The 16,756-nt window shown below is 41.0% G+C and overlaps 1 non-coding gene across 1 annotated transcript; it reads left to right on the top strand.

Moving 5' to 3' along the window:
* The first annotated feature begins 647 nt into the window (after window positions 1-647).
* LOC130978313 (small nucleolar RNA R71) lies at window positions 648-755 on the top strand. The gene has a single exon (XR_009085964.1). It is a non-coding gene; the product is annotated as a small nucleolar RNA R71 (small nucleolar RNA).
* Window positions 756-16,756: the final 16,001 nt, after the last annotated feature.

Here is a 16,756-nt window from a genome sequence, read left to right as displayed (position 1 = left end):
AAATTTCTAATGGAGGACCTTGTTTCAGTCATGAAACTTAAAGTGGCCTTAGATAGATCAGAGACTATGTTTGCCAAGCTAGAGGGACTCTGCTCAGAATTCTCTGTCTGTTGCTGAGAAGATGATGGAAAAGGCTTGGTATTGCTGAGCCTGTTTCTTCCACCATTATTAAAGCCTTGTTGAGGCTTTTGTTGATCCTTCCATGAGAAATTTGGATGATTTCTCCATGAGGAATTATAGGTGTTTCCATACAGTTCACCCATGTAATTCACCTCTGCCATTGTAGGGTTCTCAGGATCATAAGCTTCTTCTTCAGAAGATGCCTCTTTAGTACTGTTGGATGCATTTTGCCATCCATTCAGACTCTGAGAAATCATGTTGACTTGCTGAGTCAACATTTTGTTCTGAGCCAATATGGCATTCAGAGCATCAATTTCAAGAACTCCATTCTTCTGAGGCATCCCATTACTCACAGGATTCCTCTCAGAGGTGTACATGAATTGGTTATTTACAACCATGTCAATGAGTTCTTGAGCTTCTGCAGGCATTTTCTTTAGGTGAATGGATCCACCTGCAGAATGGTCCAGTGACATCTTAGAGAACTCAGATAGACCATAATAGAATATATCCAAAATGGTCCACTCTGAAAGCATGTCAGCAGGACACTTTTTGGTCAACTGTTTGTATCTTTCCCAAGCTTCATAGAGGGATTCACCATCTTTTTGCTTGAAGGTCTGAACATCCACTCTAAGCTTGCTCAGCTTTTGAGGAGGAAAGAACTTGGCCAAGAAGGTCGTGACCAGCTTATCCCAAAAGTCCAGGTGATCTTTAGGTTGTGAGTCCAACCATGTTCTAGCTCTGTCTTTTACAGCAAAAGGGAAAAGCATGAGCCTGTAGACTTCAGGATCTACTCCATTAGTCTTAACAGTCTCACAGATCTACAAGAACTCAGTTAAAAACTGATAGGGATCTTCTGATGGAAGTCCATGAAACTTGCAGTTCTGTTGCATTAGAGCAACTAGCTGAGGTTTCAGCTCAAAATTGTTTGCTCCAATGGCAGGAATTGAGATGCTTCTTCCATAAAAATTGGAAGTAGGTGTAGTATAATCACCAAGCATCCTCCTTGCATTATTATTGTTGTCATTATTTTTGGCTGCCATCTCCTCTTCCTTTTCGAAAATTTCTGTAAGGTTGTCTCTGGATTGTTGTAATTTAGCTTCTCTTAGTTTTCTCTTCAGAGTCCTTTCAGGTTCAGGATCTGCTTCAACAAGAATATTTTTGTCCTTGCTCCTGCTCATATGAGAAAGAAGGAAACAGAAAATAATAATAGGGATCCTCTTTACCACAGTAGAGAGATTTCTTTATGTGAGTATAAGAATAAAAGAATAGGAGAAGGAGAAGAGAAAAATTCAAACACAGAGAAGAAGAGAGGATTCGAATTTTGAGTAGAAGAGAAGTGTTAGTAAATGAATAAATAAATAGAAAGAGATGAGAGAGAAGAATGTTCGAAAATTGTTTTTGAAAAAAAAAGGTTAGTGATTTTCGAAAATTAAGAGAAGAAATAAAATTAAAATTAAAATTTGAAACAACTAGTTAATTAAAAGAATTTTGAAAAAGAGTGAGGAATTTTCGAAAATTAGAGAGAGAAAAGTAGTTAGGTGGTTTTGAAAAAGATAAGAAATAAACAAAAAGTTAATTAGTTAGTTGAAAAAGATTTGAAAATCAATTTTGAAAAGATAAGAAGTTAGAAAAGATTTTTGAAATCAATTTTGAAAAAAAGATATGATTTGAAAAAGATATTTTGAAAATATATGATTGAAAAAGATATTTTGGAAAAGATTTGATTTTTAAAATTAAAATTGATTACTTGACTAACAAGAAACTAAAAGATATGATTCTAGAATTTAAAGATTGAACCTTTCTTAACAAGAAAGTAACAAACTTCAAATTTTTTTAATCAATCACATTAATTGTTAGTAAAGTTTGTGAAAATCATGAAATAAAGATAAGAAAATATTTTGAAAAATATTTTCAAATTTTCAAAAATCATAAAAGAAAAATGAAAAAGATTTGATTTTTGAAAAAGATTTTGGAAAGATAGGATTTTTAAAATTGAAATCTTGACTTGACTAACAAGAAATAACTTATTTTAAAAAATTTTGACTAAGTCAACCCAAAGATTTCGAAAATTATGAGTAAAACAAGGAAAAGATATTTTTTTATTTTTGAATTTTTAATGATGAGAGAGAAAAACACAAAAATGACTCACGACATGAAAATTATGAATCAAAACACATGATGCATGCAAGAACACTGTGAATGTCAAGATGATGAACACCAAGAACACTTTGAAGATCATGATGAACATCAAGAATTATTTTTGAAAAATTTTCAAGTAAAGAAAAACATGCAAGACACCAAACTTAGGAATTTTTCATATTTAGACACTATGAATTCAAAAATGGATATGAAAAATAACAAAAAACACGAAACAAGAAAATATGAAGATCAACCAAGAAGACTTATCAAGAACAACTTGAAGATCATGAAGAACACCATGCATGAATTTTCGAAAAATGCAAAAGTTTTTAAAACATGCAATTGACACCAAACTTAAAATTTGACTCTAGACTCAAACAAGAAACACAAAATATTTTTGATTTTTATAATTTTATTAATTTTTTTTCTTTTTTTCAAAAATTACTTTTTGGAAAAACGAAAACAAAGAAAAAAATTTTTGAAAGATTTTTGAAAACTTTTTGAAAAGAAAATTACCTAATCTGAGCAACAAGATGAACCGTCAGTTGTCCAAACTCGAACAATCCCCGGCAACGGCGCCAAAAACTTGGTGCACATAAATTGTGATAATCAACAATGGCGCCAAAGACTTGGAGCTCTCAAACGTGAATCACACTTTTTCACAATTTCACACAACTAACCAGCAAGTGCACTGGGTCGTCCAAGTAATACCTTATGTGAGCAAGGGTCGATCCCACGGAGATTGTTGGTATGAAGCAAGCTATGGTCATCTTGTAAATCTCAGTTAGGCGGATTCAAATGGTTATAATGGTTTTCGAAAATAATAATAAATAAAGCATAAAATAAAGATAGAGATACTTATGTAAATCATTGGTGGGAATTTCAGACAAGTGCATAGAGATGCTTTGTTCCTGTTGAATCTATACTTTCCTACTGCTTTCATCCAATTCTTCATACTCCTTTCCATGGCAAGCTATATGTAGGGCATCACCATTGTCAATGGCTACTTCCCATCCTCTCAGTGAAAATGGTCCAAATGCTCTGTCACAGCACGGCTAATCATCTGTCGGTTCTCGATCATGTCGGAATAGAATCCATTGATTCTTTTGCGTCTGTCACTACATCCAACAATTGCGAGTTTGAAGCTCGTCACAGTCATTCAATCCCTGAATCCTACTCAGAATACCACAGACAATGTTTAGACTTTTCGGATTCTCAAGAATGACCGCCAATAATTCTAGCTTATACCACGAAGATTCTGATTAAGGAATCAAAGAGATATGCGCTCGATCTAAAGTAGAATAGGAGTGGTTGTCAGGCACGCGTTTCATAGGTGAGAATGATGATGAGTGTCACGGATCATCACATTCATCATGTTGAAGTGCAGAGAATATCTTAGAATAAGAATAAGCATGAATTGAATAGAAAATAGTAGTAATTGCATTAATACTCGAGGTACAGCAGAGCTCCACACCTTAATATATGGTGTGTAGATACTCCACCGTTGAAAATACATAAGTGATGGTCCAGGCATGGCCGAGAGGCCAGCCTCCAAAACGTGATCAATAGTCTCCTAAGATGAACAATAGATTAAAACTGAGACCAAAGATGTCTAATACAATAATAAAATGTTCTATTTATACTAGACTATCTAGTAGGGTTTACAGAAGTAAGTCTAAGTGCAGAAATCCACTTTCGGGGCCCACTTGGTGTGTGTTTGGGCTGAGCTTGAGCTTTACACGTGCAGAGACTTCTCCTGGAGTTAAACACCAAGTTGTAACATGTTTTTGGCATTTAACTCTGGTTTGTGACGTGTTTCTAGCGTTTTACTCTAGAATGCAGCATGGAACTGGCGTTGAACGCCAGTTTCCATCCTATAAACGCGAACAAAGTATGGACTATTATATATTGCTGGAAAGCTCTGGATGTCTACTTTCCAACGCCATTGAGATCGCGCCATTTGGAGTTTCGTAGCTCCAGAAAATCTATTTCAAGTGCAAGAAGGTCAGAATCCAACAGCATCAGCAATCCTTTGTCAGCCTCTTATCAGATTTTTGCTCATGTCCCTCAATTTCAGCTAGAAAATACCTGAAATCACAGAAAACACACAAACTCATAGTAAAGTCTAAAAATGTGAATTTTGCATAAAAATTAATGAAAACATCCCTAAACGTAGCTAGATCCTACTAAAAACTACCTAAAAACAATGCCAAAAAGCGTATAAATTATCCGCTCATCAACCTCCATCACAAAGGAGGTCTTGGAAGAAGTATACAGTGGCATGTGCAGCAATCACCTAGGAGCACGAGCCCGCTCCAAAAAAGTACTCCGAGCCAGGTTCTTTTGGCCGACCTTGCAGAATGAAGCAACCGAGTTCGTTAAGATATGCCCACCAAGGCAAAAACATGCTAACTTCCACATCGCCCCACCAGAGGAGCTCATCAGCATAACATCACCTTGGCCATTCGCAAAATGGGGACTCGACCTCCTAGGACCCTTTCCCCAAGGATCAGGACAAGTCAAGTTCCTTATTGTAGTGGTAGATTACTTTACAAAATGGATTGAGGCGGAGCCCTAGCTAACGCCACTGCTCAAAGAAGTCGGAAATTCTTATACAGAAACATTGTTGCAAGGTTTGGAATTCCCCATTCCATCACCACAGACAATGGCACATAATTCACAGATGCAGGTTTCAGGATGTTGGTAGCTGACTTGAAAATAAAGCACCAATTCACATCCGTAGAACACCCACAGGATAATGGACAAGCAGAAGCTGCCAACAAAGTCATACTAGCTGGGCTAAAACAGAGACTATAGAATGCAAAGGGAGCATGGGCTGAAGAGCTCCCACAAGTCCTATGGGTATACCGGACAACTCTACACTCCGCAACGAGGGAATCACTCTTTCGATTGGCTTATAGAATGGAGGCAATGATCCCAGTAGAAATCGAAGAAGGATCCCCCAGAATGATCCACTACAACGAAGAGGGCAACTCCTAAAATCAAAGGGAAGAGCTCGACCTACTTCCAGAAATCAGAGAGAGAGCTCGGATCAGGGAAGAAGCGTTAAAACGTCGAATGGCCTCAAGATACAATCAGAAAGTAATTCGATGAAGTTTCACCAACAACGATCTCATCCTAATCCGAAATAACATCAGAACAGGTCATCCAGGAGAAGGAAAGCTAGCAGCTAACTGGAAAGGACCCTACCGAGTTACAGAGGTACTAGGAAAAGGCTACTACAGGGTGTCCGAACTCGAGGAGCGAGAGCTACCAAGGTCATGGCAATCTTACAACCTAAGAAGGTATTATAGTTTGGAGGTAATAAAAGATCTTAGGACAAGGTGCACTCTTTTTCCTGAAAAGGTTTTTTAACGAGGCACCAAGCTAAGATTTACAAAATTACCTGACTTAGAAGGGTTAGCACCTACATGTATATATTTTTGCCTATATGTCTATTTTTCTGTTTGAATAAAACTTGCCAGATTCTCTCTACCAAGACGCATTAATCTGAACGCAAAAATTCATCGCCCAATTACAAAGCTATAGGTCGGCAAGGTGAAAACAAATTCACCGCCCGACCACGATGAAAATTGAATTCATCGTCCGAAATTCGACAAGGTCGGCCAAGTGAGAACCAAACTCACTGGCTGATTTCTACAAAATTGGCAAGATGAAAAAGCGATAAAAACAGATTAATACAAAAAAGTTATAAAAAGTAATCCATAGAAAGAGGCCTGACGAGGTCTGAGAAAAAATGGATTGCTAAAAATAACTTGGAATGGACCGATATGAAGAAGTCGGACCAATCGACCAAAGCGACAAAAAGTTATAAAAAGTAATCAATAGAAAAAGGCCTGACGAGGTCCGAGAAAAAATAGATTGCTAAAAATAACTTATAAAGGACCGACTAGAAGTAGTCGGACGAGACTGATCAAAGAAACAAAGTTATAAAAATTAATCCATAGAAAGAGGCCTGGCCAGCCTTGATTAAAAATGGATTACTAGAAATAACTCGGGAAGGACCGGTGGGAGAAGTCGGACCAACAAAAGGCGTGCGCTAGAAGGGACACAATTCAACCCAAAAAACCACAACCTCACAAGAAAGCTATCAGAAATTATTCAGACTAAAAAGGTTTCACAAGCTAGCCTCAAAGATCACTTCGACTAAACGTTCGAAATAAACAAACGTATAGGCAATCAAAAAGAGGTCGGACAGCAAAACTCCAACACTCTAAAGATTCCTGGAAGTACCAAAAGTTGCAAACAAACATAGCAAAAGAAACAAAGCTATTATAATAAAAGCTCAGGAGGCCACCTGAAAGGTCGACCTTAAGAGTTCAAAAGTATTTGTTTTTCCTAAATAAAGTTACTAAGAAAAGCAACCAAAATGTCAGAGTCACACCAGATTTAAAAAACCCACAGACCGGGCTATACAAAATACATAAAAGAAAAGTCATCAAGGGTCTAAATTCTCCTCAGTAGCGGCATCCTGAGTCGATGAGGGAAGAATGATCTTTGTGGGAATCGCATCTACGGTCCCATCCTCCGGAGTTAGGATTTGCACATCGGGATCGAACTCCGGGTGGCTGGCCTCAGTAGCTGGAGTGGAAGAAGTAGCAGCAGCAGAACCGTTGACTGGCGGATTGGGAGGAGGACCTTCCTCTTGGTCATCATCCGGGGCGGGAACTATCTTACCGTCCCCCACCATATTATCTAGGCTGAAGAGTGTTAGATCGAGTTCAGGAGCTAGAACTCAGACCTGTGCCTTTAAATTTTCATAAGCAGTTGTCACAGAATCTACCAGATGACCCTGGAGATCGGCGTAATTCGCAAGGGCAGATTCAAGTCTCTCTCTCTCAGTTCCAACACCTCGGCATAAGTACAGGTATAACTTTCCTTGTATTTCTTCGCCGTCTCTTTAGCCAAGTTCGCAGCTGCCTCAGCAGTGGTAGCTCGCGACTTCTCCTTCTCTAGGTCCAGTTCCAGCTTAGTTACCCTAGCATCCAGTTCATCCTTCAAGCCCTTAACCCTATTGAAATCCGACTTGGCATCCTCAAGAAAAGCTTTTGTGGCATGGATTGGGGAGCCCTGAACAGATCAGAATAAAGCTGCTCCCATATGGACCATCCGAATACTATTACTAGTAATAAAATTCAAGTGATGAAGGATGGATACATCATTCATTGGAAGTCGACCGAAAAGATCAATTCGATTATCCACAATTCCCACCGCATCAAAGTCAGGGGCATCCAAATCGAAAGGCTCCACAGTCTTCTATTTTTTAGGAGGTGGACTAGCAGTAGGAGAAGCACCAGCACCAGAGGTTGAATGGGGATGGTCAGAAGGAACCACTCGAACTTGAGGAGTTGGGATAACTTTCCTTAACCCAGCAGTGTCCACGATCAGCTTCTTTAGAGAAGCTTGAGAAGATCCTTCCCCAGTAGCCTGGGCCGAAATATTCTGAGCGGCAGTCACCTTCTTAGCCTTACAAAAACGTTTCATTGAATCTGTAGACTTCACCATCTCTGAAACAAGGAAAATAGCAAAGTCAAGTCACAGCTGGAAGAAAGAGATAAATCAACAAAATAAACAACCAAAACAGTGAGGAAGCCAAAAGGAAGTCGACCACTACCTAATTCAGCTCGTAGAATAGAGGGATCCCCCAAGAACTTCTTAGTGTCAAGATAGGGAGGCTCCCTCTAATTTTCCTCTAACACATGTACCAAAGCTTGCTCAACCTCTTCCAATATTTTCCAAGAATACCTAGACACTCCCACATTCTTTTGCCAAACTAAGGGGAAGGCAGGCTCGTTATTCTCATCCAAAAAGAAGAGCCGAGCTCCTTCAACAGCTCGGACCTTGAAATATTAGTTTTTAAAATTCCTAAAAGACTCATCGTACATAGAAAAAACTTTCTTTCCCTGGGCAGCTCGGAAAGAAATCCAGGAAGCTTTCTTCTTAGCTGCCCCAGGCTTCGTCAAGACAAAAAGATAAAGAAAGAGAGTTTATGAAGGTCGGACGTCCAGTTCTTGACACAACAGTTGGAAGATTTTTATGAAGCCCCACGAGTTCGGGTGAAGCTGAGAAGGATCTACATTGCAGGACCACAATAGGTCGGTCTCAAAGGAACTGAAAGGAATAGAGATGTTCATATGGCTAAAGAAATAGTCATACGCATAGAAGAAGGGTTGTTCTCCTTGAACCAAAGAAGGAAAACTAACCCTCTCCTCGGGATTCGGGGGCACCAGCTCATAATTTTTCTCTTGATGCCTATCACTACAGATCCTATGATGCCTCCTAAGCTGCACGCAATACTCCGAATCAACCACAGAAATACACATCAAGACAAGGGAGTCCAGCCAGTCAGACATGCCCTCAGGAACTTTGGTGGACATCTCGACAATGTTTTTGCGAATAGACATGGACCAACCAGTCCTATAGTGAGAAAAAGGAAAAATGGGTTATTAATCAGATAGCTCGGACAAATATGGACATAACTCAGACAAAAGCATACGAATGTTAGAAGTCAGATACAACAGAGAAAGAAAACCCCAGGACTCACACCAAGGTCCAGGGCACCCTTTGAAGGCAGTAATAGGGTATGGATTCAGGAAAAATCTTGTAAGTCAAAACCCTAAAAACACAATGAAGAGAAAGCCATCAACATCAAACAGACCACATAAGAAATCATCAAAGATCCAACCTTTTTTGAAAGTAACAGTTCACTACTTCAAGCTACAAACAGAAAAATATCAAATCCTTCCCTGACAAAATGACGATTCATACAAATCGAAGAAACCCTCAAAACACACATTACAGCACCGACCAGACACAACAAATGCAGAGAAAGATTCAAACTTCCCAAAATGAAGTCAAGCAAGATCAAAACTTTTCAAAATAAAAAAAATACAAGCACAAAAAGAACGGCGTGGAAAGTAAAAAAGAAAGAGAAGAAGAAAACCAACCTGCAGTGGAAAGGAAAGGATAAACGCTCAGAAATCGAAGCGACGATGAAACAACACCAAACAATCACCTTTCGAGCAAAGAAAAAGGGAAGCACGAGAACGGAAAGTGTTCTTACCCAGGGTAGAGCTGTCCGACCCGGGATGTTCTACAGACAAAGCGACCGACCTCTTCAGGTCAGGATAATCTGACCTCTTCTCAAAGAGCTCGGTCAAGTCACCAGGAAAGCCCAAAGAAGGGCCCAAATGGAGGACCACACATCAAACCCCAAGGCAGTCCAAGCCTGTAGGGAGAAGGGTGGTTCCCTTGAAGATAAAGTGACCTCACTCAAAAGATAAAGATAAGATAAGATAACTAACTTATCTTATCTAAGAAGGTCACTCTACACCATTATAAATACACTGGAGCACCCAGGTATAACTCATACTCTGATTCTACTAAATACCTACTTAATACCCTTACTAACTTAAGAATCGGAGTCTCTTGCAGGTACCCCCAACCCTCCATGGACAAAGGATCAATACTACCGCCAAGCCCAACGAGTTAGACACAGGGGCTCCGACTACCCTCATCAGATCGGACTCTACAGCTCCAGCCAGCATAGAAGATGTCGTTCGAGATTGACCTACAGTTTTAAGTAACCCTCAGAACATTGGCGCCGTGTCGAAGACCTGGAAGTCATCCCATTGTCATGGCAGACGACCATGATAACGACCACAATTCAGACCTAAAAGATAGAATGCCGCACAAAAATGCGGACACGACACCAAATGATACACTTCAACTTAACGACAGAAAGAATTTAAACATAGGAGACATGGAGGTGCTTCAAGACCTACGTCAACGAGAGGCTGAGAAAGACCTACAAAAGGAAATAAGGTGACGCCGGGAATTGGAGGAGAAACTCCTAAAACTCAACACCGATTTCAAGACCAAAACCAACCGATCCCCTTATGAGGACAGGTCTCGCAAGGAACAAGATCTATTCACCAAGGAGATCATGAGGACCAAAATCCCAAAAGACTTTAAACTCCCAGATATGACTTTGTACGATGGCACTATAGATCCCGGCCATTATCTCAGCAATTTTAGAAGTAGAATGTACCTCACCGACGCCTCAGACGCAGTTCGTTGCAAAGCTTTCCCGACTACTTTAACAAAAACGGCAATTAGATGGTTCGACAATTTACCTCCTAGGTCCATCTTGAGTTTCGACGACTTGGCCAAAAAGTTTTTGGCCAGATTCTCCATCCAAAAAGACAAGGCTAAACATGCCCCAAGTCTATTAGGAATCAGGCAAGGAGAACGGGAAAGTCTTCGCAACTACATGGAAAGATTCAACAAAACGTGCCTGAACATACAGAGCCTACCAACAGAGGCTGCCATTATGGGCCTCATCAATGGTTTACGAGAGGGACCTTTTAGCCAATCTATATCGAAAAAATACCCCGCATCTCTAAACGAAGTACAAGAACGAGCAGAGAAGTATATCAACATGGAGGAAAACTTTCGACTTGGAGAGACCTCAAAATCCGGATCCACCTCCCGAGATAAGGACAAAGAATCCAAAAGGAAGGAAGATCGACATGGAGAAAAAATAAAAAAATACCACAATTACACCCCCTTCAGGTGTCTCTCGCGGATGTCTACAGAGAGGTTTGCAATACTGAGAAAATACCTCCAGCTCGACCACTCAAAGGTAAAAAAGGAGGAGGAAATTGGGCTGAATATTGTGAATATCATCGAATTCGCATGCATTTCACCAATGAGTGTTTCGATTTAAAAAATGTTATAGAAAAACTAGTAAGAGAGGGGAAGCTAGATCGGTATCTGGCCACCCAAGACGATGAGCAAAGAAAAAGAAGAAGGGAGGAAGATGTCGGACGAACCGAGCGGTCACCTCGTACACCAGAAAGACACGTCCACATGATACACGGCGGATTCGCGGGAGGAGGAGTCTCCAAATCATCTTGCAAAAGATATCTTAAAGAAGTATATCATGTCGAGGGGAAGGAGGAAGTGCCCGACATCCCCTAATTACTTTCACCAAAGAAGATGCATCCGGTATAATCTTGTGACACGTCGATCCCATGGTCATCACTGTTATCCTGGCAAATGCAAACCTCCACCGCACACTGATAGACCAAGGGAGCTCCGCCAACATCTTGTTCAAAACTACCTTCGACAAGCTCGAATTGGAAGAAAAAGAACTCAGAGCATATCCGAACAGCCTATTCGAACTAGGAGACACCCCGGTTCAATCGCTTGGATACATCTCGTTGCACACAACCTTTGGAAAAGGAAACCAATCGAGAACACTGAAGATAGATTACATCGTGGTCGACATAAGTTCAGCCTATAACGCCTTAATAGGCCGGATAACATTGAATCTGCTCGGTGCAATAGTCTTAACTCCACATCTATGCATCAAATTTCCAGCTCCAGAAGGGATAGCTACAATAAAAGTAGACCAGAAGATGGCGTGCCACTGTTATCATGAAAGTCGAAACCTCAGAGGCAGAGGAGAAGAATTCCTCACAATCGAGCTCAGGGGAATGCAGAGAGGGGAAGAACTCTGCCCACAACCCGAAGGAGAAATAGAAAAAGTTCAGATCGGGAACATCCCGGACCAAACAACCAATATCGGTACCATCCTAAAAGGAGACATGAAAGAATCACTCATACAGTTCTTGCGAAACAACGTCGACCTCTTTGCATGGAAGGCCGCAGACATGCCAAGCATAGACCCCAAGCTAATGTGTCACAAATTATCAGTCTACCCAGGATCTCGACCAGTACAACAGAGGCATAGAAAGCTCGGGCCAGAATGCTTCCAAGATGTGGAAGAGCAGGTACAAGCTCTACTAGAGGCAGGGTTCATAAGAGAAGTCAAATACCCGCTATGGCTGGCTAATGTCGTTTTGGTGAAAAAGTCAAACGGGAAGTGGCGAATATGCACCGACTACACAGATCTCAACAAAGCCTGCCCAAAAGATCCTTACCCACTCCCAAGTATCGATGCTCTAGTAGATGCCTCCTCTGGATATAAATACCTCTCGTTTATGGACGCATGCTCGGGATACAATCAGATCCCAATGTATCCACTCGACCAAGAAAAAACTTCCTTCTTAACCCCCAAAGCAAACTACTACTACATCGTCATGCCTTTCGGTCTTAAAAACGCAGGAGCTACTTATCAGAGATTGATGAATAAAGTTTTTTCGGATCACATCAGAAAAATCATGGAAGTCTACGTGGACGACATGATAACAAAGACACAAAATGAAGAGATGCTATTGCCCAACCTGACCCAAGTATTCGACACTATAAGACGGCATGGTATGCAACTCAATCCTACAAAATGCACCTTCACAGTAGAGGCCGGCAAATTCTTAGGTTTCATGCTCACACAGAGAGGAATCGAAGCAAACCCAGATAAATGCCGTGCCATACTCGACATGAAAAGTCCGACTTGTGTTAAAGAGGTACAACAACTCAACGGGAGATTGGCAGCCTTGTCCATATTTCTAGCCGGATCAGCAATAAGATCTTTTCCCTTCTACGCCACTCTAAGGAAAGGAAAAAGGTTTGAATGGACAACGGAGTGTGAGCAAACCTTCAAAGATTTCAAAAGGTTCCTGGGACAGCCACCTATCCTAACTCGGCCAAAGGAAGAAAAACCACTCATATTGTACCTCGTGGTAGGAAGTCGAGCAATAGCCTCAACACTAGTTCGAGAAGACGACAGGGGATAACAACCCGTGTACTTTATCAGTAAAGCATTACAAGAATCCGAGCTGAACTACCAAAAAATAGAAAAATTTGCCTATGCTCTCATACTAACATCTTGTTGACTTCGTCCATACTTCGAAACCCACACTATTAGGGTTCGGACCAACCAGTCCATAAAAGGGATTTTACAGAAAACAGACCTGGCAAGCAGAATCTTGCAATGGGCAGTCGAGTTGTCCGAATTTGATCTTCAATACGAAGCCTGGACAGCCATCAAATCAATATCTGGCCGACTTCATCGCAGAATTTACAAACACACTGGAAATCTCCACAGAATGGAATCTCTACGTGGACGGTTCCTCAAATGAAACTGGAAGCGGCGCGGGTGTGATAATTGAAAGCGACCAAGGAACCCAAATCGAACTCTCCCTCAAATTCGGGTTCCCCGCCTCAAACAACCAAGCAGAATATGAGGCACTGCTAGTTGGTTTGAAGTTGGCTAGGGAGGTTGGAGCTCAAAAGCTTATCATCTTCAGCGACTCACAGGTAGTCACTTCACAGATAGTAGGAAACTACCAAGCCAAGGATCCCACCATGAAAAAGTACTTGGACAAAACCAGGGAACAGCTCGGACAAAACGGAGAATATGAGATCCGTCACATACCCCGGGAACAGAATGCCCAAGCTGATGCACTCTCAAAACTAGCCAGCACCAAACCAGGGGACAACAATAGAAGCCTCATCCAAGAAATTCTGAGAATCCATCAATATTGGAAAAAGTCCTGGTCATAACAGGTCAGGATCAAGGATGGATGACTCCCATAATTAACTACCTGAAAACAGAAGCACTTCCCACAGAGGAAAAGGAGGCAAAGATGTTCAAACGGGAGGCACAATACTACACTATCATAAACAATACTCTTTACAAAAGAGGGATTTCAATACCATTGTTAAAATGCATACCGACTTCTAACACAAAAGAAGTCTTGGAAGAAGTACACAGTGGTATTTGTGGCAATCACCTCGGAGCACAAGCACTTACCAAAAAAGTACTTCGGGCAGGATTTTATTGGCCAACTCTACAAAAAGAAGCCACAGAGTTCGTAAAGACATGTCCATCATGTCAGAAACATGCCAACTTTCACATCGCCCCACCAGAGGAGCTCATTAGCGTAACCTCACCTTGGCCATTCGCAATGTGGGGACTTGACCTTCTCGGACCCTTCCCTCAGGGATCAGGACAAGTTAAATTCCTTATAGTGGGGATAGACTACTTCATAAAGTGGATCGAGGCAGAACCCCTAGCTAATGCCACTGCTCAAAGAAGTCAAAGATTCCTATATAGGAACATTGTCACAAGGTTCGGGGTTCCATACTCCATCACCACAGACAATGGTACCCAGTTCACAGATGCATGCTTGAGAATGCTAGCAGCCGACTTAAACATAAAACAATAATTCATTTCCGTAGAACATCCCCAAGCCAATGGACAAGCCGAAGCTGCCAACAAAGTCATACTGGCTGGGCTAAAACGGAGATTACAGGATGCAAAGGGAGCCTGGGCTGAGGAACTCCCACAAGTCCTATGGGCATATGGAACAATGCCACATTCCACCACAAAGGAATCACCCTTCCGATTAGCGTACAGAATGGAGGCAATGATCCCAGTGGAGATTGAAGAAAGGTCGTCTAAAGTGATTCTCTATAGTGAAGAAGCCAACTCCCAACTTCAAAGGGAAGAACTCGACCTACTTCCAGAAGTCCAAGAAAGAACTCGTATTAGGGAAGAAGTATTAAAACGACGAATGGCTGCGAGATACAATCAAAAGGTAGTACAGTGAGCCTTTGCTGAGAATGACCTCATCTTAATCCAAAATGACATTGGAATAACCCGACCTGAAGAAGAAAAGCTGGCAGCAAACTGGAAAGGACCCTACCGAGTCATAGAAGTACTTGGAAAGGGCTACTACAGACTGTCTGAACTCGATGGATGAGAGCTTCCTAGGTCATGGCACGCCTGCAACCTAAGAAGGTACTATAATTAGGGATGATAAAGGATCTTAGGATAAGGCACACTCTTTTTCCTGAAAAGGTTTTTTAATGAGGCGCCAAGCCAAGACTTATAAATCATCCGACTTAGAGGATTAACCTCCTGCATGTATAGATTTGCATTTTCTTTTAATAAAATCTACTTAGATCTTCTACAAATGCTTAGGCCGCATTAGTCTGAAACATTCATTGTCCGATTATAAAACTACAGATTAGCAGAAAGTGAAAATTAAATTCACTGCACGATCACGATAAAGACCAAAAATGAAAACCAAATTCATTAAAAGGTCGACCAAACGAGGGTTAAACCTAATTTCTACAAAATCGGCAAAGATGAAAACAGAATAATACAAGAAGTTATAGAAAGTGATCCATAGAAAGGACCTGATGAGGTCCTAATAAAATGAATTGCTATAAAATAATTTAAAGGCTGGCCGACATAAAGAAGTCGGACCAGTCGGAATAGCCAAAGTTATAAGTAAATCCCTAGAAAGAGGTCTGGCTAGCCCTATAAAAGAGGATTATTTTAACTTAGAAGGGCTTGATATAATGAGGTCGGTCCAAAGCCCAAAACATAAAAGTTATAAAAGTAATCCCTGAAAGAGACCTAAACAAGGTCCAAGAAAGAGGATTACAAAAATAACTTAGAAGGGCTCGACATGATGAAGTCGGCCCAAAACATAAAAGTTATAAAAAGCAATCCCTAAAAGAGACCTAAACAAGGTCCAAGAAAGAGGATTACAAAAATAACTTAGAAGGGCTCGACATGATGAAGTCGGCCCAAAACATAAAAGTTATAAAAGTAATCCCTGAAAGAGACCTAAACAAGGTCCAAGAAAGAGGATTACAAAAATAACTTTGAAAGACCCGACGTAAGGAAGTCGGCCCAAAACATAAAGTTATAAAAGTAATCCCTGAAAGAAACCTAAACAAGGTCCAACAAAAGAGGATTACGAAGTAACTTGGAAGGGTCCGACATGATGAAATCAACATAAAGCTAGAAAGTAACCCCTGAAAGAGACCTAAACAAGGTCCAAAAAAGAGGGTTACAAACAACAACTTGGGCAAAAACTGTTCATACCCCGAGAATTGGAGGACAAACTCTTAAAACTCGAAGCCGATCTCAAGACCAAAGCCAACCGATTCCTTCACGAGGACAGCTCCCGCAAGGAACAAGATCTATTCTCCAAGGAGATCATGAAGACCAAAATCCCAAAAGACTTTAAACTCCCAGATATGACTTTATATGATGGCACTGCAGATCCCGGCCACCATCTCAGTAATTTCAGAAGTAGAATGTACCTCACCGATGCCTTAGACGCAATTCGTTGCAAAGCCTTCCCGACCACTTTAACAAAGACGGCGATTAGATGGTTCGACAATCTACCTCCTAGGTCCATCTCGAGTTTCGACGACTTGGCCAAGAAGTTTTTGGCCAGATTCTCCATCCAAAAAGACAAGGCTAAACATGCTCCAAGCCTATTAGGAATCAGGCAAGGAGAACGGGAAACTCTCCACAACTACATGGAAAGATTCAACAAAACGTGCCTAGACATATAGAACCTACCAATAGAGGCTGCCATTATGGGCCTCATCAATGGCTTGCGAGAGGGACCTTTTAGCCAATCTATATTGAAAAAACACCCCACATCTCTGAACGAAGTACAAGAATGAGCAAAAAAGTACATCAACATGGAGGAAAACTCTCGACTAGGAGAGACCTCGAAATCCGGATTCACCTCCCAGGATA

This window comes from Arachis stenosperma, chromosome 4 (genome assembly GCF_014773155.1).
Source record: "Arachis stenosperma cultivar V10309 chromosome 4, arast.V10309.gnm1.PFL2, whole genome shotgun sequence".
Lineage (NCBI taxonomy): Eukaryota > Viridiplantae > Streptophyta > Magnoliopsida > Fabales > Fabaceae > Arachis > Arachis stenosperma.
This window is presented reverse-complemented; position numbering and strand designations above follow the sequence as displayed.